The sequence below is a fragment of the Teleopsis dalmanni genome, chromosome 2 (assembly GCF_002237135.1).
Source record: "Teleopsis dalmanni isolate 2A chromosome 2, ASM223713v2, whole genome shotgun sequence".
Taxonomy (NCBI): domain Eukaryota; kingdom Metazoa; phylum Arthropoda; class Insecta; order Diptera; family Diopsidae; genus Teleopsis; species Teleopsis dalmanni.
This window is the reverse complement of record NC_051847.1, coordinates 212,376,561-212,400,561: the sequence shown is the minus strand read 5'-3', so window position 1 is coordinate 212,400,561 and position 24,001 is coordinate 212,376,561. Positions and strand designations below refer to the sequence as shown.

Below are 24,001 nucleotides of genomic sequence, written 5' to 3'. Positions count from 1 at the left end.
TAGAACTGATATTACAGTTGAAAACATTGTCATATTCTTCCTAATACGACATCACAATTTGAGCTTTCAATTCAACAAGATGGATCTGTATAAATATATTCTCTGCCTAGAAGAAAACGATGAGTCTTCTACAAATATTCCTTACAACCTTGTAGCATCGATTTGAGCAAGGTGTAGAATGTAAGTTTGGATTGTTTACGATCCTTACTTGAATGGATTTCTTCGATTTGAATGGAAAACTACTTCATATAATTGAGATAGAGCTATTTGGAAAAAAGAACCCGAACTTTCGAAAATTGTTCAATAGTGATAAATTGTTCAACGAGGTCAACGCAACTATGCTTACTGTTTCGCAGTATAGTGTTACGGCGACACATAACATTATTGTAATAACAGAAGCACTTTATGTTCCAAACTTGCAAATCTGTAACTTTCATTTATTTCCCAAAATCAAGAAGACATTTAAACGCTTGTTAACAATAGATAAGATAGAAATAATGGAGCGAGTTCAAGTTCAACGTGTTTTAACAATAGATGAGTTTTCGTATAGGCGAAATTTCAGAACGATCTGAAGTCCTAAAAGGCGATACTTTAATATATATTACAGTAGGGTTTCTCAAACTTTTTTAACAAAGTTTAAAACTCTTGCCACTTTTTCATCACATGTTGTATACATATTTGTGATAGTTCATATGTACATATATTTATAGATCTAAGTATTTACAGGCGTTCTCAAAAAAGTAGATGACAATAGCATCACAATATTCAGTAAACCAATTGAGGTATATAAATGGTAAGTGTTTTAAGAAATAAATTTAATAAATATCTATAAAATTTGAATCTAGATATACCTACAAAAATATAATATAATTATTATTATATAGTAAAAATGTAACATATCTATTCAGTTTCATAGAATTTTATTTAGTGGCGTTGCATTAATTTCGGTTCCAAGACCGACTGGATTAATATTCTAAAGCCACCTATGGACGACTTTAAACGGTAAGAATCAAGACAGGAATAAATATATTTATTCATGATCGATTTTAATGAGTGACACTTTCAACAATGCCTACCTACTTATAACGGAATTAGGTAACATCTCACCAAAAGACATAATGGCGTTCTTAACAGCTACTCATCTGAAGTGGATATGTCACAATAATCCTTAAGGGATGCAATAACGTGGTGACAAGTTCTCAATCCATCTCAAAATCTAATCTAATGGTTCCAACAACGATTAGGATAGTATTTCAAAGCCACTTATCAATACTGACGGTACGATCATGTGGTACTCATCATTTCTGTAAGATTTGCATAATTTGCAAGTAACTTGCAACCTCTAATTCTAATTCACCTCACAACAACGACACTACAATATGTGACGACTTTATGCCATTATTGACAGTAATCTCACTGACAAAACTGTCTTCAATATTTTATATGACTGCTTAAACCATAACAAATGGTATTAAAGCATATATATCAGTGATCTAACAGTCGATAAATCTTACTTAAATCATTTCTTTCTTGGATGTGATTAAAAAGTTGGAGCATTAAAAGTGTACCAGGAATATTACTCAATGGTTCCGTTTTTATACAATGACTCAGAGCAGCATATTGATTATTATTTTTATTTTTAGTAATATTATTAAAAAGTATACTCTAGAAATAAAATACTGCCTCGTTGATCATTTTTAGGGATACAAAAGCGCTCTTACTTAAGTTCTTACTTAAGAAGTTGTGCGTATGACTCATTATAATGATAAATTTTTAATATAATTTTATTGTTCTTTTGTTCCGGTAAGTTAGTGAATTAATGCTAGAATTTTTGTGAAATTTATAAACCAAAATCTCATAAGTCTAAAATAGCACGTAAGTTACATTTAACATCTAAAGCACATAATTGCAAGGTAAACACAAAATATATAGATAGTATTGTTGAATTTATTTATTTATTTCATATATTAATGTTACTAATGAGTACTGTTAAGATTTAATTTCACAACATGTAATTCCCAGTGAATATTAAAAATTTGGTTTAGTAGAACTTATGGCTGATAGTGATAGTGATGATAAGTTAAAGTATGTAAATCAACGTGTACTATGTACTATATATTATAATTTTCTTTTTTGTAATGTTATTTAGTTGTTGAACAAATTATTTGTTGTTAATTTTTGTAGTTTTTTCTAGCGATTTATCACTTGGTCACACGACTAACCACAAGAAATAATTTAAATAGGTGCGATTTTTATTGACGCTAAAAATAAGCACATGTTAGTAGTTTATAGTATATATAGATGGATAGCACAGAGTGAGCTAATGAATTAAGATCACACAAAAATTTATTTATACAACTAAAATGTTAAAAATTTTTTAATTTCTTTTATTTTTTTTAATTCAAAATATTTAAAATCTGTTTCGCACCTCAAAGTGATCATTTTCTTTAAATATTCGCGCGTTTCTGTAAAGTTGTTAATTGAAGTTCACGTGAGCTTAAGGCAAGAATAATCAATAACCGTTTAATATTGTATTTAAATTCTACTAACTTTAATATTTATATGTATGTAGATTAATGAAAAAAAAAGAAAAAAAAATTATGTATGATGAAATATAAAAAAGCACGCAAATGTTAAATGCGCGTTTTGCAAAAATCACACACAAAACAACGTATAAACTTTTTTCTTTTTGACAAAACTTGTTTGGGTTTTTTTTTCACAGTTTATTAATAATTTTAATTTACAAAACTGATAATAATGATAATAAACAACATAATGATCACTCACAATTTGAAAAATCACAGTCTAAAGACGCTACTATCAAAACGCTATCAAAAAACTGAACGTTGAACGCTTGCCTCAGTTTAGTCAGACGCGTCCGTATCAAACCAAAACAATGTGTAAATGATTTAAATTTATCAGCAATTTTCTGATTTAAGTCGAATACGAAAGTATCTCAGATACTGAGTGAGCAAACTGAGCAAAGATGCACGCTCATCGTTAGTCAAGCAAACACCACACTGCAGGCACCAGCACTCGAAGCGCTCAAACGGTTACCGATTATTTGCTTTTGCGCTTTATTAAATTATAAATTTTATGTAAACAAAAAGATCTTCGGCAAGATTGCGAAAAAAATATAGCAAATCGCAAATCGCAAATCGCAAGAAAACATAAACAAAAGGCTTTTTCACACTCAATCGATTCCACTCAATATTGGAGTCTTTGAGTGTGTTCGCATTGTTTATGTTGCTCGCACTCACTTAAGTGGGCAGCGAGGACGTTTTTTGATCTATTAACGCATACACCATGGATACCATGGATTAACGCATTTTGCACAATAATTTTCTAAGTTTTATTTGAATTTGCTTAAGTGATGTTTTGCATATGCCGTCAGTTGTGCACACTTTGAACTGCAAGGACAAATCTAATGGTTTGTTGAACGCTCAATGTTTGAAGATCTGGAGGATCACACATGCGGAAATATATTCGAACGATAATGAACTGTGCAATTTTTTTTGAATTTAATTTTGCGAAAGGTAAATGAGTTATGATTTTATTTAACAATGTGTATTCTTAATGTAAATATTGAAAACTCATTAACGAAACTATGTCAATGGCTTGTGGACGACAGTGGAAGTTGCATTGAAATCTAAATATATTATATAGTATATATCTAGCCTATATATAATAGTTCTAACCCATTATATTATCTAACAAAAACATAGTAACTTGATTTGAATTTTTAATATAAGTGCAAGTAGTATTGCTGACTTCATTGATTATGGGACATGGAAACTTCAAGTATCACCTCAAAAGGATAACTCTTGCTGACAAAGACACTTGTAGACTATGTCTAGCAGAAAACAAGACAGTGGTGCATATATTGTGTCATGGTTCCGCAGGAAGAAGACTGTCCTCCATGGCAAGCAGGAGGAAGACTGTCTCTTGTGACACCATTGGGTTGAGGATGACTTGACAGGCAACCTCAAGCTAATTAAGCTGCTTGCATTAACAAGCGATGTAGTTATGCGAACGAAACCCACTTTAGCTTTAACTCATTAACAATATCCTAGAATCGAAGAACGAAAAAGAACCCAAGTCGTTTCGTGGTCTACTACGGCTAATTCTTCATTTCAGTGAAGCCACTTGTTATACGGTGCGCTGTCCCATTATCCCACAATATATAATATAATAAAGTAGTATGTAATCTGACCCACATTCTTTTTGTAAAGGACTCTAACGGAAATAAGTTGGTTTGACATATCAGAGTTTGAAAACCTAGTATTGTCCTTCTAATGTGCTGTAGTATTAGCTCTAACTGCAGACAAATATTATTGCGTTGAAACGTTATATATAATAGAACTAATATATTATATCAACAACAAACAAATAGGTATTTGATGTGAATCGTTGATATAACTGAATGTAATATTCATATTACATTCAGTTATATCAACGATCCACATATATTTTGTGAAAGACTGTAACGCTGATAACGCCGTTTTATATAACAAAATAATATTAAAGATGGCAATCCTAGTATCATACTTCTCATTTCCTATAATCTAATTTCTAACGAACAAGACAGATACTATTAGTAGTTACATCTAACACATATTAAAAACAAGAAAATAAGTATTTAATTTGATACATGTGAAAATAATATGACTTCCGATCGACCTTTATATTGTGGAAAATTATAATATTAATAAGCTGGTCTAGCAGGGGATCCTCTTCTGTTAAATATAATAATATCAGATACGTATTATTATTCAAATTAAATAAGTCGGAAAAGAAAAGACATTTTCCAAAATTTAATTTAAGAAAACGTGACATTCTGTTTCTATTCGCTATTGAAGTTCATTCTTTCAGTAAACATGAGTTAGTTCAAGTACAAAAAATCTATTCCGAATAAAGAACGAAACAATCACTTGCAAGGACACTAATATTTGAGAGTGGTAGTTGTAGACTGATGGTAACATGAATCTATGATGTACTAGGATATGTTAATAAAATAGATACGCGTGATTGGAGAATCGTGGCGTTAGTTCGAGTGTAATGGAAAACACTGGTAATGGGAGTATAGGCAAAATACTATACAAATAAAAGAAATAGTTATATTAAACCTTTCATAGTTACAGATTTATTGAAATTATATATTGACTAAACATTTTCAACTTTTTGTTATTCATTTTGATTTCATCAAAATTAATATGAAATTTTTGTTGTAAATTAATAATGAAGCAAGATATCAATATCAACATGAACTTGTCGGTTTATATGTCAACCTTTATGTTTCCCATGGTGTACTCTGTTAGTACCAATAGAGGCTTTGCAGACCACAAAAAAATAACCAGGTCAACATTTTACTCAAGCAGGATATGCTCCAATTTGGAGGCTTTATACCAAAAACCTCATATATAAAACAGTTATTCTTCTACCAAATCCTGAAGCAAAATTTGTTAACCTCTGATTTCCGAAAAATTATGATAATTGATTCTGAAAGTTAAAGTAACGGAACTGATGATCTAATCTGATAATGACTTTAAAGTTCAATGACACTTAGCTGAAATAATTGGTAAACCTGTTCAAAATTCTGATATTATTAGTACAGATTTTAGGATTATTAAAAATTAGGTTTATGTAAGTAATATAAGTCTATCATGTGCGTTAGAGTACCCACATTTTTTTCAATAATAACTTTTAACTTATACACTTTACATCTGTATATCTTATCATTTAGTGATTTTTTGTTGTGAATTAAAAAAATTCAATGCTGTGAGAAAAATAAAGAAATTTTACATATATTTTAATACAATGTCACTCGTAAATTGAATACATACATACTTCTGAGTCCATGTAACAATATAAACACCCTGTGATCATCTATGGACAATGGCACATCATTTAATCACGATTAAAGTAAATTTGCATTTATTTTTAAATTGGAAAAATACTTTGAACTAAAAATAGCAACATGAAGTACTTGTGCTAAATTTAAAATGTTTGATTATGTTGATGATTAAGAGAATCATGTACATATAAATACACACATTATAGAGATACAGACTGATGGACCTATGAATCGGTGATGCTTATTATTGTTGTAATTTTTATTTATGCATGTAAACAGATAACAAAATGCAGGAACTTGATTTAAGTGCTTGAGAAATATTTACAATTTCAGTGCTGATCAGCAGCACATTGACAGTCGTAAAATTTAACGATGATCACGTGACTTGACATTTAAACTGTCAAAAATAAAGTATAGAGAGAGGTATATATATAAAGGGCAAGACAAAAATAAAAAAAAATTAATACAAGTTCAAAGTCAAAATTTTAATTCTACAATAAAATAAAAAAAAAAAAAGATATACAAAAAGTTAAGATAAAAAACAAAAGCCATAAACTTAAAAATTAAACTAATAAAATTGTTAAAAAATTATCACGAAAACTGCTTAAATTTATTTATTTTGTATTTTACAATTTCATGCAGACGGAACATGGCACAAATTGAAAATGCCAATTCAACTCTTCCCCGTAAATTATTTCTATTTATTATAAAATAAAAATGGCAACAAATACTATAACTGTGTTTCTGACTACAATAAAATTACTATAGAAATTACAATAGAAACATGTGGCAACATGGCATGACTTTTGCATAGACTAGAAAAATTTAATTAGCTTTGAAAGCATGTATCTCACCCAATTTTGTTTTCATTTTGTTTTGGCAACTTTGATACTTTCATTTTATTTATTTTTTAACAAGTACATATATACTCGTATATATTTAATTTCGTGTAATTTAAAATTTAATTTTTTTTTACTGGCGGTACATTTTTTTTGTAGATTTTCGTATCGATTTAGTTTTTTTTTAATTTTATGAATTTCTTGTAAGCACGCTAAATAGCGATTACATCGATCGGCACAACACCACTAGCTACTAGTGATCTTGACCAGACGCGTCTCCACCTCCATGTTTAAATGAGAATTTGTATTATATGTGGATCTTCATTTAATGCATGATCAACTTTCTATACTAGAGCAGTCAATTAATTAGCTCGGGGTCGTTGGAGCGTATAACGTAATTTTAATTAAGTGAACTAAAACTAAATTCAGCGAAATTTTGAGGTGAAAAGATGATGTTGATAAGTGTAGTCAAAATTATGTTATAGATCATATTTACTCACACGAATAGAAATTGTTTGGATATTAATTTTAATTTATAATTTATTTGAATTTTTGAAAATGATTATCTGTTGATATTGATTTTAAGCATAATAATAAATTTAATAATAGAATAAGTTTAAGAATTGCACACTCTATTAGAATTCTATTTAATATATTAGATTAATATATAAATTTTAGTACAGAAATTTAAACCACGATTCTAATTTAAGTATCGAGACTTACATTCCTATCTTTTGTGACTAACCCTTTTTGTTTGGTGGCAGAAAAGGACAACTGAGCCAGGAACTTTTATACCCACCTAGTACTACTAAGCAATTCTGAACAAAGGCATTTATGTAAGATGGTTCACACATAAAAATGGGTCGTGTATTTAAATATTACTGCTTACTTAGTGTTTCTACAACTTACTTAGTAAGTTTCTTAAGTAACTTTAAGATTTTGTGGTTTCCATTGAGGTCGTTTTAAGAGCGCTTCTGTTCACAGAAGCACAATAACATGTCACACAACAAATTGAATACATAATTAATATATTAAATAATTTTTAAGCTTTATTAAATGGATTAAATAATTTATATATATATATATATATTTTATATATCTATTATATATTCAACTGATAAAAGCAAAGATTTTATTAAATACTCATTTACTCAGTACGTTTGTTTACAGCTTAACTGTAGTTTGTTTACGTTTTACAGATAAAACATATGACAAATATTTCAAATTTTGTTAATTTCCCTTGTGGGAAATTTATTTTTAAGTGTTGCATTTGACATTTTTTGTCTAATTTTCCTTACTTAATTTTTAAGTAAGTTAAAAAGTACGAAAGCTCTTTGTATGCTTAATGAAAGTTACACTTACTAAGTAAGCAGTGAAAATATAGTATTAGATAAATAGAAAAAATGACTATACTCATTTTGTTATGAAAATGAATGTTTCAGATATGTCGGTTAAGATAACCATCCCTTAAGAATTTTTATGTGATATATATATAAAGCTGATGCTTTAAGAATTTACATAGAAGTTGTTCAAAATTAAATAGATTTCAATTTAAAATTTCAACTGAAGTCTATTTTTCTAGTTGAATTTATCTTAACTATGCTATAAATGTGCAATATTTTTTGATTTAATAAAAGCTAAAAGATAAAATATCTAAGAACATATAGTTAAATAAAAAAGTATGTAATAAAATACTATAATCCATAAATTAAAAAAAAGGATAAAAAATCCAAAATAGATATAGATAAAAGATTTATTGGGTCATCTGATATACGGCAAATAAATACAATGAAATACTAAACTCCATAAATTTCTAAGAAAAGATAAAATTTCTAGAAATAAATATAGATAAACAATTTCACTTGGTAACCTGACATACGAGAAACACAAATGGTGTGCAATGGAATATTTAAATCCATAAATTGATAGAAAAAGATAAAATATATGGAAATATATACAGATAAAATATTCACTCGGCAATTTGACGTATGAAAACATAAATAGTATGCAATGAAATCACTTCGAAAAGAAGAAGTGTTTAAAAAGAAATTGAACAATTAACATAAATTGTTGATCTATTAGCAGTTAATAGAGCCTAATCTACTATGTGGATGCTTGGATATGTTTGACCAACAAACACTAATATAGCTAGAAATGGTTCAAAAATTGACCGCGTTAAGACAGAAAGTTGGAGCCTCTAGAGATAACGTAAACCCAAATGTACATAAGGATGTATCTAAAATTTGAAACTTTTCAAACTTTCACTTAGGACACAATCTAGATACTCCTTCAACAAATGCATAACCACATATTCGTAGCTTTCAACATAATAGAAGATCGAGAAATATCTAAACTGAAGGAACGTAATATCATAAAGTCAAAGAGTAATCAGGAGGACATAAATGTGGATTCCTGTACATGAAAGAGTGTAAATAACAATAACTCCAATAAAAGAACAACATATATAAAGAAGTACTACAATATCAATAATTACAAAATTATTGGCTAGAATTCTTCAACTTTTTTTAAGATTAATTCAGCTCTAAAGCAGGCACGTAAAAACTACTTGATTAGAATGGATTTCTAACTTCTAACTTATTAGAAAAGATCACAAGAATTAAAAAAAAAAAATAAATAAAATTTATTTTAAATACAAAGTAAAAAAAAAAGATGATAGTTACAGACTGAAAAATTTTCCGAAAAATTAATAAAATAAATCTTCTGCATAAACGTTTGATCAAATCTAATTTTTTACATGTAAATAAATGTTAATTGAATTTTGATTGATAAATTTACAATTGTAAAACTAAAATTATGATTAACTTATAATACCTAATAATTAACTTTAATTATATACATGATTATTTTAACTAATTTTTTTAAACTAAATCCAAAATTTGAATACATACCTTAGAAAGTTTCAACGTCACAAACAAATTATTGATCTGGAAAATATAAAATAAAATTTATAATTAAAAAGAGATTATCTATTTTGTTTTTTTATATAATTTAAATACTAATTTTTAATAAAAGTTTCCGTTACTAATACTTTTGCAGTAAAGTAAGAGTACAAAATAAACGTTCTAAAATTCATTTATGTACTTTAGGTATCTGAATTACGATCTGTATTAAAACGAAAAATCTCCAAAAAAATACTAATTAAATATTTAAAAATAAATTCTAAATGTGGCGGAAATAAACAACATTAAACAAAAAAAAAAAAGTAATTTCAAGCAAACAATAACAATTGTTGACTGAAAACAAAAATTATTAAAAAATATTTAAAAATTATAAATGAAACAAAAACTGGCGTAACCTTGACTTCGTAAAAACGGTTCCACGTTTCAGTATTGAGCAAAAATAATTTGAACTGAAAATAGGTGAAATCACTACCTGAAATTGTAGCTACAAAACGTGCGAATTTTTGACATTGATGAACAATGTGACTACGTCATAACGCCAGTATATATTTTTTTTTTTTGAAAAACCAATCATTAGGATGAGACTTCAAAGAACTGTCAGAAAGTCAACGTACGCCTGACAAGAAACCTTACATGCAAAATACTCGTAGACACTTCAATATTGCAAATCAAAACTAAAATAATTAAAAAGACGGCGCATATATATATATCTTATATATGTAGAAAAATAATTTAATTATAATATTTGAATTATGAATTAACAAACAGAAATTGCTATGTTCTATCAACCGCAAACAATTCGACATATTTTAATAACCTTAATTACCGCATTTTTATAATTATGAAAGCCGTAATTCCGCAGTTAAAATAATTTTTTTATACTTGAGTTCCATAAATTAGTTTGGTTTGAGTTGAATAAAAAGTATTTCATAACATATTGTATTCATTAATATTAAATCAGTTCTGTATTCATTGTTATTTGTAACTGACTGACGGAAACAATACAGTATTTACATTCAACAAGGGATCAATCCTACAAAATAAAACTCTTTTTTTTATGAATAAGAATATTGATACTATCATAAAGAAAAACGTGTCCTAATAGAGTGAAAGCTCTCATAAATGGATATGTCTCTTAAACGTGTTATATTCATAATCTTTCATATAAAGTATGCTCTGTTCAATAGACAATTCTCTTGGTCGTAAGACAGGCTAGTCTCCTCGGTATCCATTTTCACTGTATTTCCATTTCCGTTAACATTTAAAAAAGTCTCACTTCTCCAGGAATAATCGAAATAAATATTTTATAGATGCTTTTTGTAAATTCACGATGATTAAATCGACCAATAAATAAAATTTATGCAGTGAACCTTACGAAAAAAGTTTGAAAATTAACTAATCCTTATAAATGAATCTTTATTCATAAGAAAATTCTGTCGAAAATCGTAACAGAATTTTCAATAGCTCGTCAATTTGTTATTTTCAGGGATAACAAACATCTTTCATGTGTAGCAAAAACTATATTGGCTCCAACTCAATTCATTAAAAAAAATCACTATTTCTAGGGGATGAGAAAAAAGTCCAATGTGCACCAAGAACTAAAGTAGCTTAACTCAAATCAGGAAAAAGTCAATATTTTTAGTGACGATAAACAACTCCCATATTTACCGAAATACGTATAGAAATATATTGAACCGACTTAACGCAGTTCCTTGTGCCTCACAAGTACAATTAACTCCAATTCATAATTCAATTCCAGTCCTACTTCTAATGATGTTGACCACCTATTTATTGACCCATTGCACACAAAAATTCGGAGTAGCATGACCTTTACGTAGACTTAGACATTTATTATTTTAAAACTCTTGTCTGTAGTCTCACTTACTTGCTCTTTTTATTCCATATATTTCAACTATTAGCCTACCCCAATCTATACTAACTCTTCCTTTCTATATATTTATCTTTCTCTCTGTGTAACGGAAGTTTATGTACTAAGAGAGAAAAGAATATAAGAGAACTGTTTTTATATTTTTAATAAGAATAAATCTGTGATAAATCCCGACTGTTTGGTAAGTAATGATGAAAGCGCAGTTTGGGAAGAATGTCTAATAAGCGTAACAACGTTCCATTATTTATTCATAGCATGTTCGCTGAAGATTCTTAAAATATAAAATTTTTATAAATAATTAATTTATTTTATTAATCAAAACAAAAGTTGAACTTTAAACCATCATTGGGTTAGGTTAGGTTAGGTTATACCGGTGATCCCCAGTGGATCCACTTAGGCCTATTGGCCCATTGTGATGCCGTATATAAATAATGAAAACCTCATGGTTTAAAACTACCTAGAACCTTTTGCGAAGCATAGAATGCTATTTAAAGTCAGATCCTATAACTGGTCCAGGTCCTCAAGGAAGGGGGCTCCTAAAGTACTAAGTCGCCGACGTGCATGAGCTGGGCAAAAACACAAAAAATTAGATGCGTTCTCATCGTCCTCCCCACAGCTACGACAGATTGGTTGAAAGGAAGACCTAGTCTTCTAGCATGGTTCCCTAGTTTACACTGTCCTGTAGTCAACCCTACCAGAAGATCAATGTCCTTGCGGGACCTCTCAATTAGAGTTTTCGATTTCCTTTTATCGGAAAGTGGCCAGATTGCATACAGATGTCTACATATCGTTAAGTCTTCCCATCTTTTGTTAAAAGTATTAGTGCAGAAAGAACTTAATAACAATTTACATGATGTTAGCGATATGCGCAGATAGTCTAGGTGCTCCGAGTATGATTATGAGGCACCCTTTCTGGCTAACTCGTCTGCTTTGCAATTTCCGAAAATATCCCTATGGCCGGGAATCCAGATTAGAGAAATATTCAGCTGCGTCGACATTTCGTTCAGAGGTGTGTAGTAGTCAAGCACCGTCCTAGATGTAAATTGGATCGAACTCAAGGACTTTAATGCAGCTTGCCTGTCTTATAGTATGTATATATTCTTGCCAAATACATCATCTACATTCAAACAAGCTATAGCTTCATTGGGTTAAAAGGGCTTTATTTTTTTCGTACAGAGTAATTTAATTTAATACTGGGAACTAGTTTTCATATTTTCAGAGAACGATTTTTCACTGACTTTTAAATGCAACCTTTTAAATTTTAAATAATATATATGTATTATAGATATGTATATACAGATAACTAGAAATTATCTAGATCCAACCTTATTGAAATTAAAATTGAATAAAATTTAAATCAAAATTAAATTGTACAGTTAGCCTTAATGTAATATCTCGTCTAGCAAATTTAAATAATTGCAATTTCTATGCTAATAAAAAAAAAATTAATATAAAATTTAATGCGAAATTGCTTGCTAATAGAAAGAAAAAAAAATTGTGAATTATTGTCGAAATAAAAATAAAATGTTTGCCAATATAATTTTGTAATTTTCGACATAAATTAATTTGTATATCACAAGGTAATAAATAAAAATATTATCTTATTTATAAAATTAGCAGTTGCAGTTTCTGTACAATAATGGCGAGTGTTAAAAAAAAACTAAAAAGTTATAAAATATCTGTTGAATATTTGAGCATTGGAGATTTGCTAATAAATAGAAGCACAATTTTAAGCCATTTTTAGAGAAAGATACAAACTTATCGCGTTCATTTATGCGCGTTTATTGAGCGCAGCTGACGAGGGATGTGTACTTTGCACCTGTCACAAATTCAATACTAAAAATATTTTTATTTTAATGTTTTTTTAAATTAGTTGGGAAAATAAGAAATTAACCAAAATCACTTTAAATTAAAAACTTTTTTTTTTCACATCTATAAGCAAAAATTTGTTGCTTGATTTCATCACTTAAGGCGATGAGAAAATGAATTGCTAAGTTTATTTTCACTTGTTTAAAAAGCACTAAAACGTTTAGTGATGAAAGTAATTTCCATAAAACATTTTAAATCAAAATGAAACACAGTTTCTGATGAAAACAAGAAATATATTTTATAAAGAAAAAGATACAATTTTTGGCCACAAAAAAAAAAGCAGAAAACAATCGTTTTTAATGGCCTCTCTCTCTTGTTTCCTGCTGGTTCCGGCATTTATTACGCAAAGTAACCAACCTACCCAACGCTCATATCACCTCATGTGGATATTCGCCTATGACGTAGGTAATTTGTAGATTTCCAGATATTTTTTCCAATGTTTATGAATTTTTGCATAATATTTCTTTTATTGCTTAAGGGGAAATTTGTGCAAATTATTTATAATTAAAATGTCGATAATAAATCAATCTGTTCATTGCAATAATTCTTTTTTATCTTTGACATTAAGATACTGTTGCTTTGTTTCAAAATATTGAATATTGCATGGAATTAAATAAAAATGTTTATTATTTAACATTTATATTTAAGTGTTACATACACACATAAGTGTTACATACAGATTTACCAACACCGTGTTATCAAATCTCAGAATATTGGTTACAGGCTCCTTGGGGAGGTATGTAGATCTGAGGTCAATTATTGCTTAGTCTGATGAAGTGATAAACAATAATACAGTCAAGGCGTAAAGAGGGGTTTTGAAAGTACCTCGAGTTAAGGAAGAGTAAAAGTGCTCAAGTGCACAAGTGCTCAAAGAGCTTCATCATAATAGAATTAACTTTATTTACTACTTAAAGATATAACTTGAAGATAAAATTTCAATCATAGCAGAATGTCTTTAGTATCTATTATTAAAAAAGCAAATTATTTTGAATTTCTCTATTGAAACAGAAGCCATTTATTGACAGCAAATTTACAGAATTTTTTTTGTTTAATTATTTGAATAAATATCTTCCACTCCATCAAGGCAAAATATATTGAAAAAATTAATTAAAAAGAACACGGCATTTCCAAAGTTAGATATTTTGATAAATATATGGTACGTATTTATACCTTATATAATTTTGACATAATATAAATTTAATATATAATGTAATTTAATTTAATATATTTATAATAAAATTTTAGCAGATAGTAAAGTAGAAAACATCGAACTAGCGCTCCTGGTAAGTACCTGATTAAATAGCTGAATCAGAGACATCTCTTCTCTGTAGGACGGAGTTAATGCTTATTTCAGATTACCCGAGAGAACAACTTAAACTGCGCTAGTATTTCAATAAGATGAGTTTGACTGATGTAACAGAATGTTATCTCTAACTAAAAGGGAATGCCACATCTAGTCATGTTTTTTGTTTCCAACTACAATCTGGATAAGGAAAAAAAAAATAATGATTCGGGACCTGTTGACCATGTTCGGTATAAAAAAGTACTTAATAAAAGCCAATTAAGTATGGAATTGAAACTGTTTTGTGTACAGTTAGGTTAGGAACTTTTTCATTAAGAACATTTTAACTTTCGTTTAAAACATTAAGTACCTTTTACATAGTTAAGTTTACTTATAGCACACAAATACCAACTATACATAAGATAGTTAGTTTTTCAAATAAAGTCTAGAAAATCCTTTGTTGACGACTAATATCGGATAAGATATTTCTAATACCGGATAAGTTATTTCTAATATCGGATAAGATAAGTAGCTTTCGGTTCAATTCAAGTCTGGTTGCAAAGAATATTCGTAGTTCGTTGCTTCTATGGGATCATTTTTCCTATTATTTTATTCTATTCACTCACTAATTAAAAAAATTACTTATATTATAGATTTGACATAACTAATCGGAATCGATCTGAATAAAATTTCTTATAATCAAATATTATTCTGCCTGATTTGGAACCATTACTAATAATTATCTTGTGTACTTAGTTTTAATAAAACTGTTGGGTATAAGATATACCGACGATATTATCACGTTACGATAAATGCGGAATGTATGCTCATCTATATCAGTCTTCAAAAGCTTATTCAATAACTGAGAAACTAAAAACTTAGGCTTGCAGATAAATAGAAATTTTTAAAATATATATATATTATATTATACATATAATATATATATTTTTTTTGTGTTATAATTTTAAAGATATGGAGCACTTTCTCCAAGAATAGCACAATAGATCACAATGTTTGCCATCTTCCATTGTACCTGGAAATAATACATTTATTCATCTGAGTTTGTCTAGGAATCTTTCATCAGGAAAAACAAAATGGTCCTGTTGTTGTTGTAGCTAGTGGATATATATATAAAGCAGATAATAATAATAATATAATGATAATCCATGAGTTAGAATATGATTAGGTGTAGGAAGTGCAAAAGAAAAGTGAGGGTTGTTTACGAACAAGGGCTGATTATTGTTCGGTGAGATTTTTATTGTAATAATCTGTATCGAGACGGGAATATCTAGCTACTTCAATAGGACGGAGGCAAAGATCAATTTATGTGTGCATTATCACATAAAAATAAATGGACGACATCATGCGGAGTTGAGAACTTTGTTGCAATGCAACTGTAGTATAGAAAACGAAATAGCATCTCAGACAAGGTTCCAAATTGTAATAATCTGTGTCAAGATAGTGATATCTAGCTACTTCAATAGGACGGAGCAAAAGATCAATTGGACTTAAATTCATGTATAAATTATCACATGAAAATAAATGAACTATATCATCCAAAGCTGAGAACCTTATTGCAATGTAACTGTGGTATAGAAGAAGAAATTCCATCTGAGGCTAACACTTCGTTCAATAATTCGGCATACCAATAACAAATGCTTCTTTTTGCTGGAGCAGAGTCCGAATAATGTTTTTCATGCCATTCCTGACATTGAACAGTATTTTTTTTCATTAAAAAACAATGATAAATCAGCACACGGAATTGCTTTGAATTCATTTTTTTTTGAAAACTCAAAAGTAGCGTCACTTAAAGCACTGTACCTTGTAAACAAATGGTCGGATTAACATATGATTTTGACAGTAAGCCTAAAAAGGTTGCCACTTTCGAAAAAAAATATTTATTTAGTATTAGTGCCGCCATCTATGTGTCAGTCACACACATTATTGAACGAAGTGTTAGGTTCTAGAAGCGGTCTGATCTACGTCCGGGAATCACTTGTCGATTAGGATGACCAACTGTCATTCACCACTTCCAAAAAGGAATTTAGCAGCATAATGAATCTCAAAGGTTGCGGTGTATCATTATCTCGTGTAATAATAAATTAGTCCAGTCAGGAGCAGCTATTTAAGATATATTGAAATTCACTATGAGATATGTTGGTTGAGGTATGTTAATTAAGTAAAGTTTATCTATTATATAAATATATATCATACATTTTTTTTTTGAATTAAGAAAAATCAATATAACTTATTGGTAGTGAAATCAAATAATTATCCAATCACTGTTCACAATAGGAAAGCTTTACGTCTATCTTAATCATAAATCCATTAAATCGCTATTGGCGCAGAGTCGATTAGACACATTTAAACATTTAAAGCAACAAATATTTTATGACATTTCAAATGATTAACATCAAATTGAATGTTATTTATTATTTATTTCTAAATATATTCATGTATATATGAAAATGTATTGTGAAAAATTGAAATAGAATAAATGATCATCACACATGCATGAAGAAACTATAAATAAAACAATAACAACAGCAACAATAAACAATTTCAAGCACTTTAGAATTTTTGAAGCGCGCCGTAGTGCGGGGCCACAGTCACAAAAGTGAATTATGGGTGTAAATATCTATAAAATGTGGGCGAGTTAGCGACATCATAGTCACGTCCATAGCTTGGCTTGTGTGATAATTTTTTTTTATTTTTGCTTTTAATTTTTTTTATTTTTGCTTTTAATTTATTTTTATTTAATTTGCATTTTTTTCCGTTTAATTAACCCAAGCGTACCTTTTCCCAACGACTAATTAACGTAAGTTTTACAGTTGTAGAACCGTTTTAGCGTTTTATGGCGAATAGTAAACACGTACGTATAGATATGTATTTTTAAATCGCACAAATAAATATCTTAAGTGATTAGAAAATAGAAAATATCTTAATTAATATTTTTCAATTTAATAAATTTATTTGACTTTAAATAATTTTTGCTGCAGCTACGTTTCAAGCACATCTCGCGTCTTTTCATTCGCATTTGTAACTGATTTAGAGCGAACAAAACCAGACGAATTGTACAAGTTGTGGGATCGAAAGTATTTTGACAAAATTATAATTAAAATTTTCAGTTTCAGTTTCTCAACCATAAACAATTCTACTTCTCAGTTATACATATAATAGGTTCTATAGTGTAATTAAAGCTGAGCAACAATAGCAACAACAGCAACAACAGCAATAAGAAAGCCAATAGCGACGAAACAATAACAAATTACGTTGAATGTTCAAAAGGCCATTTAGGCAAAAATATTTTACAAAACATTCTACAATAACAAATAGACGAGATGTAGTAATTAAAATAAATTACGGATTCGTAAAACGTGAAAATTATTATTTAATTAAATTTGATTTGAACTGTTTACTTTGTTGCAAATTAACTGTAAAGGGTCTTAATTGTAATTAATGAATTTCTCTGCTCTTCACGTTAAGTTGACTTGGAAAAATTATATAAAAGTCATTTTCGTGATTTGATTCATGAGCGTCATCAATCGCTATCGCCTGAAATGTTATCTAAGACTATTTTGACTACCGCATTCCTAGTCAAGCGAAGTATTTTACGTCATTGACGTTGGTTAAGATTTTAATTACTTCATGTGAAATGAAATATATATACTGATTGCACTATTAAAACGTCAACGGTTGTTTATTCTTGTTATATATTTAAAATTTTCTTATTTATTTCTCAGAAGTGGCAATACTTTTTTTTAAGTTTTTTAACAAGCAACCGTAATTAGTTATTCTTGGTGTAATGGCCTCATGCTTCCTTAGAAGCTTACTCTTGAACTAACGTCGGGGTCACTAGTTGTTGTATAATGACTAGTGAATCCATTTCAACTGACTATAGGATCAATAGTTATTACAGATATATTAAGCACGATACTTATTTCTAAATGAGTCATTTCTAATATATTGCTCTGAAACTTTTTTTTACTAAAAAAAATAGAACACATTACCCATAACCCATTACTTTATCAGATTGATAGATAAATGTTTAAAAGAAAACGTATTTGCTGAAATAAACCCTTTCAGGATTAATGCATGGACCGGCCGCTGCAGGAACAGTTAGAATCTAAATGATCTTTGGTTCTGCCAAGTTTCTCTACCTTGAACCAGACTATTTCTAATTGAAATTCGAATCACCCATAATCTGCTTCCGATCCCAAACAAACTCTTTCACACTACTTTTACTTAACCATATCTTACCTAATCCATGTTTTCATATTTGTAATTCCCTTCACGTTATCTGTTATATAGCTCTATCCGGAACACAACAAAAACATTACATTACTGCATGCTAGCTGATCACTATCACTATCAGTATTAGGTCTCTCACAAAGGATTTTGTTTCCAATTCATAAATGTCAAATTTAGTATCCAACACCAAATTATATTCTATTAGAATTCTATGTATTGTTTGACGAACATTCTGAATTTAGATCTTATAAAAATAATTTTCTTTATTACCCTCTCACAGGTGAATTTTAGAACTAATATCTTATTGTATATCCGGCGACATTAAAAACGAAACGATACATATGCGGTTATAAATAGATAAGGAATATATTATGTCAATAATCATAGGATTTATAAAAATTTATATATATGAACAGTTTTAATGTCTTTAGAATATTAGAAATATTATAACTTTATCTTTCATTTATCCATATATTCGTACTTCTGTTCAAGAAACATTTAGCTTTATTAAAATTCAATATACCTATGCTATGTAAAATTAGAGTTTTACATAATTAGTCAACGATTAATCGCTACAGATATTAAACCCTGTAATTTCACCCTGTAACCCTGTAATTTGTTCTTTAAAACCTAATGGTCGTAGTTTCGTAGTTGGATTCACAAGTGGCTGGGCTAGCGAACTTAGTTAACTACCAAAACGGTTTGAGCAATCTCACTTCTCCGGTATGTTTTGTAGTAATGTTGGTATTTAAATAGTGGTTTAGTCTGTAATTCAAGATATAACATGATACTTCTGTTATACTATACAGGATATAATAACAAAAGCGCCGAACGGGATATTAGAATAGAACAGATATATTAACAGCAAAAACGACTCCCAGGGACACAAAGGATAAGTATAAACATAGTAGGAATTATATATATGTATTATATATATTTTATATTATATTATATATTATATTATTATATCATATATTATGTATATATTATATATATTTAGTTATTAAAATAAAAGTCCTAATAAATATGATTAAGTAGTTTCTAATATCGCACAGCGTCAGAAGTATACGCTCCACTACTTTTCTCCTGACTTAAAACCAGACAACCAGACAACAACAGAGAATTTCACTAGAAACCTTATTCCCTATTGTATGGAGAAATGGCAGTTACTTCAGATAGACCTATCCTGTTAAGATGAGAGTTAAGATATTTTGACAGGTAATCTGCTAGCAATGTCAGTTTTCTTTTAATGAGAATTGACATTTTTTTGCGAAATAAATTTATTATTATATATATTCTTCTTCTTCTAGGTGCCTTGTCCGCTTCGAACGTTGGCTAACATGATTGCGATTTTGACTTTATCTAAAGCCTCTCAAAAAAATGGTCTTGTACTTTAATTGAACCATTGACGTAAATTCTTCAGCCACGACATCTTTCGTTTCCCAAGACCACGTCTGGCTTCAATTCTGCCTTCAATGATTAATTTCAATAGTCCGTACTTTTCTGGGTGCATTATATATACCATAGTACTTAAATGTGATTTAATTTTTTAATTTATTATTATTTATTTTACATTTAATTGTAATTTATTTTTATTTTAGTGTGCACCTAGTAGTATAAGGTGATAATAAGATGTATTATTGTGCTATACACATATCCATGATTCATAAAAATATCTTTTTTATATATCTATATTTTTTACAAATAATTTTCTAAATATACATGCAATATATAAATGCTTCAAATATTTTTAAAATAAAAGTCATATATCATTTTCAAAAAGGGAAGAATGCTTGAAAAACCCGATGTATCGCGTCTTGTATTTATAGAACAAATTATTGGTAAACCGAAGTGCATAGTTCTGCGTTCAGCTATTTATGCTATTTTTAGCGTGAATATGAAGTAAATTCTTATCTCTGTGTTTACATATGTATATACTTGCATATATTGAACATTTAACTTAAGATATTCAGAAATTCAAAATATAATAAAAAATGTGAAAAGATGCAATATGTTGTGCACTCGGGTGTATGCTTGATCGCCTCCCATTCTTGGAGCACACAACGATTCACAATCTGATGGAATAGTTTATAAACAATAAAGGAAATTATAATTGTTTTTTTTAGAAATAGTTTAATTGTTCTAAATATAGTTTTTATTAGGGCAACAATTTTTGCAGTGTACGTCATTCAATCATTTAATAATGGGAACAAGATTTTTTAATTGAATTTTTCTACTTTGGGAAAATTTTTTATTTTTGCGATGTGAAATCATTGCACGCGACTTTCTTTTTCAAAAATATTTCCATTTGGACTAAATGGAACTTTGTACAGAGGAACAAGTAATTATTTTTTTAAAAATGTCTAACTTTTTATTTGCAGACTTTAAAATGGACTATGAGGTGTAAATGAATGCTTAAATAGTACGTCGGCTTAAATACTAACAGGCAAATCATTTATCAATTAGTAGAGCAACATTACTAGAAGATAATTGTGGAATTAGTCTTAAATAGGAAATAATTGGAAGCTAATAAGAAAATTTAAATTATTTGTAAAAAAATTATGCCACATTTTAGTATGTTATGTCCATATCCATAATGTTATTACCCCATAGCATATCATGACACGGAAGCATATATAATTTTTCTTTTCTTTATCAGTGTCAGAAAACGATTTTTAAAACGATTCATTTAGTTGTAATTGAACCAAAGAAGTAGGAATCTTTATATGAAATGATTTCGCTTCGATAATAATTATAAAATTATTGTATTTCGATATTGTGAATAATTCTCAGACACTACAGCAAAACAAAACAAAACTATAAAATCACAAAATCAAGATGAAATTAAGATTTGTCGTGTGAACAGACTTTTACTTACACAAGCCGAATTTTGTTATTAAACTTACATGAACTAAAAAGTGAACTAAAAAGTCATGGATTAATTTAATGTTTTCCAAATTTACATAAATTGAAATGTGTGCTTACGTCTCTATGCTTGTTGTAGGGTACATTAATTATTTTATTACAATTAAAATTAAATAAAAAATATTTATTAAATTATAATTATAAGGCGTTATAGTTTGAATAAATGTGGTGAGTTTCTCTACATGTAAATTATTTTAACACTCTTGTGCATGAAATACTGAAATTAAATATTTCTCAAATATAAAAACGATGAGTCACACCTTATTTCATGTCTAGGAATTCATTATATTAAATTTTTTTCACAAAACAACAAAATATTTATTATTCACTTCAATAATTTGTTAATACAAAATGTGTGTTAAATAACTTCTTGATTAGTCACCACATCAAGCAGTGGAAATCAGCTGTTTGGAATTAGATATGCTTTCGCAGTTACAGTGGCGTTTTACATTTTAATAAGCATGAAAATTATTTTCGTATGCATGTCAAAAAAAAAAGAAAGAAATATAATAAAGTTACATTAATAAAATTTTGTCTTTATTTTTTTTTTTTTTAATGTTAATGATAGCCTATATAGCTTGCATGGCAACAGTATACGTCGTGCAGATTTATTACAAATGATATTCTCTGTGTACCAACAGCACATAAACTTATGTACATAAACATACTAGTAGTATGTATAGTACATACATAGTTGGATTTAAAGACAACTAGAAGAAAATTGCATACTCAATTTATATGCAAATGTCTCGATTTGTCGGTTAGGTTCATAAAATGCAACAACAAATAAAACAACTGCAATCAAACAAATTTAATGTACAAAACAAGAAACGAATTGGCAGCAGTAACAGCAACAACAACAGCAACAACAACAGCAGTAACAACACTGGGTATTCAGTACTCAGCGCCCAGCTCGCAGCAAAATCAAGGTAACACTCACACAAACTATTGTGAATCAACCAACAGCGGTGACACGGTAATGGCAATAATTCCTTTTGTTTTTTATATTCACGTTTGCATATATAGATATATATATCTTTATATATGTATGTATGTACAGGCAATCACTATATATAAAAAGTATAAGAATAATTGTAATAAAGGCGAAATAATGCACTTGATCACTGTATTGCGACGTTCCATTGACCATTTGAAGTTCGAATTAATTTAGAAAATGCAGCAATTCAATCAATTTGAAAAGGGGGACCTGGCATGCAAAGATACAAGATATGTATACTTGTATATATATTGCATATGGTATATACATATATATAGGCTATATTAGCAAAGATATGTAAAACAAGGTTGTATAAAATATAAAAGCAAATGATAAGTGAATGCTGACAGCAGTGGTGGATTCATAACAAAACTACAAACGATGTTTAGAATAATCAAGGAATGTAAGTAGTACATGATTAGAATAATATTATTGATTTGATATTCCCATTCTGTTGGGTTGATTTATAATTTACGATATTATTACTCATAATATGGTAAGCATATACCATGTAATACCACAATATCATTTAATGAAAACAAACTGAATTTTGATGAAAGTTAATAGTGGTCTGGTAATTATATATAGCATAAAAAATATAGCATATAAATATATATAATAAATCAAATAACATACATTATAATAACGATATATTCCATTTAAAAGTGATAAAAGTCGTAAAAATTTGTCTTCCAAAATTAGATACCGGAGATATATTAGACCTTAAGTGTTAGAGATACACGAAAAATATAAAATTTTTAAAACATAGAGCAAATCTAATATCTAATATATTTATTATCTAATATAGTAAGTTTATCCTGATTAACATTATATAGCCAAACTACATTCAAATCGCTTACAAGTGTACAGACGAAACCAACTACAGTGTTGTTGCGATATATAAAACAAATAATACTTACATAATTAGTATTCTTATTATTTATCTTAATAATTATATATTGACTAGCATTATAAATAAAAGGCCAAGTTACCATCAAATCGATTACAAACGTAGAGACGAGATCCAGAGGATTGTTGTATGGTATTCATATCCCTAAGAAATACTCGTATATAAAGCAAATGATGTTTAAATAATTTGTGTTCCGGGTCATACTAATATCATAATGAATTTCAGAGTTGATTCAATTGGATGATTTATTAAATTATAACTTAAT

The 24,001-nt window shown here is 28.6% G+C and overlaps 1 protein-coding gene across 1 annotated transcript in view; it reads right to left on the bottom strand.

The window, feature by feature from the left end:
- LOC119683304 (E3 ubiquitin-protein ligase RNF181 homolog) overlaps nucleotides 1–17,476 on the bottom strand; it is a 55,897-nt gene extending 38,421 nt beyond the window's left edge. Inside the window, exons 1-2 of the mRNA XM_038096950.1 lie at nucleotides 17,450–17,476; nucleotides 9,603–9,638 (exon numbers count right to left, since the gene is read on the bottom strand). The gene's annotated coding sequence lies outside the window, so the exon portion shown is untranslated. The remainder of the gene's footprint in view (nucleotides 1–9,602; nucleotides 9,639–17,449) is intronic.
- Between the last annotated feature and the right edge of the window lie 6,525 nt (nucleotides 17,477–24,001).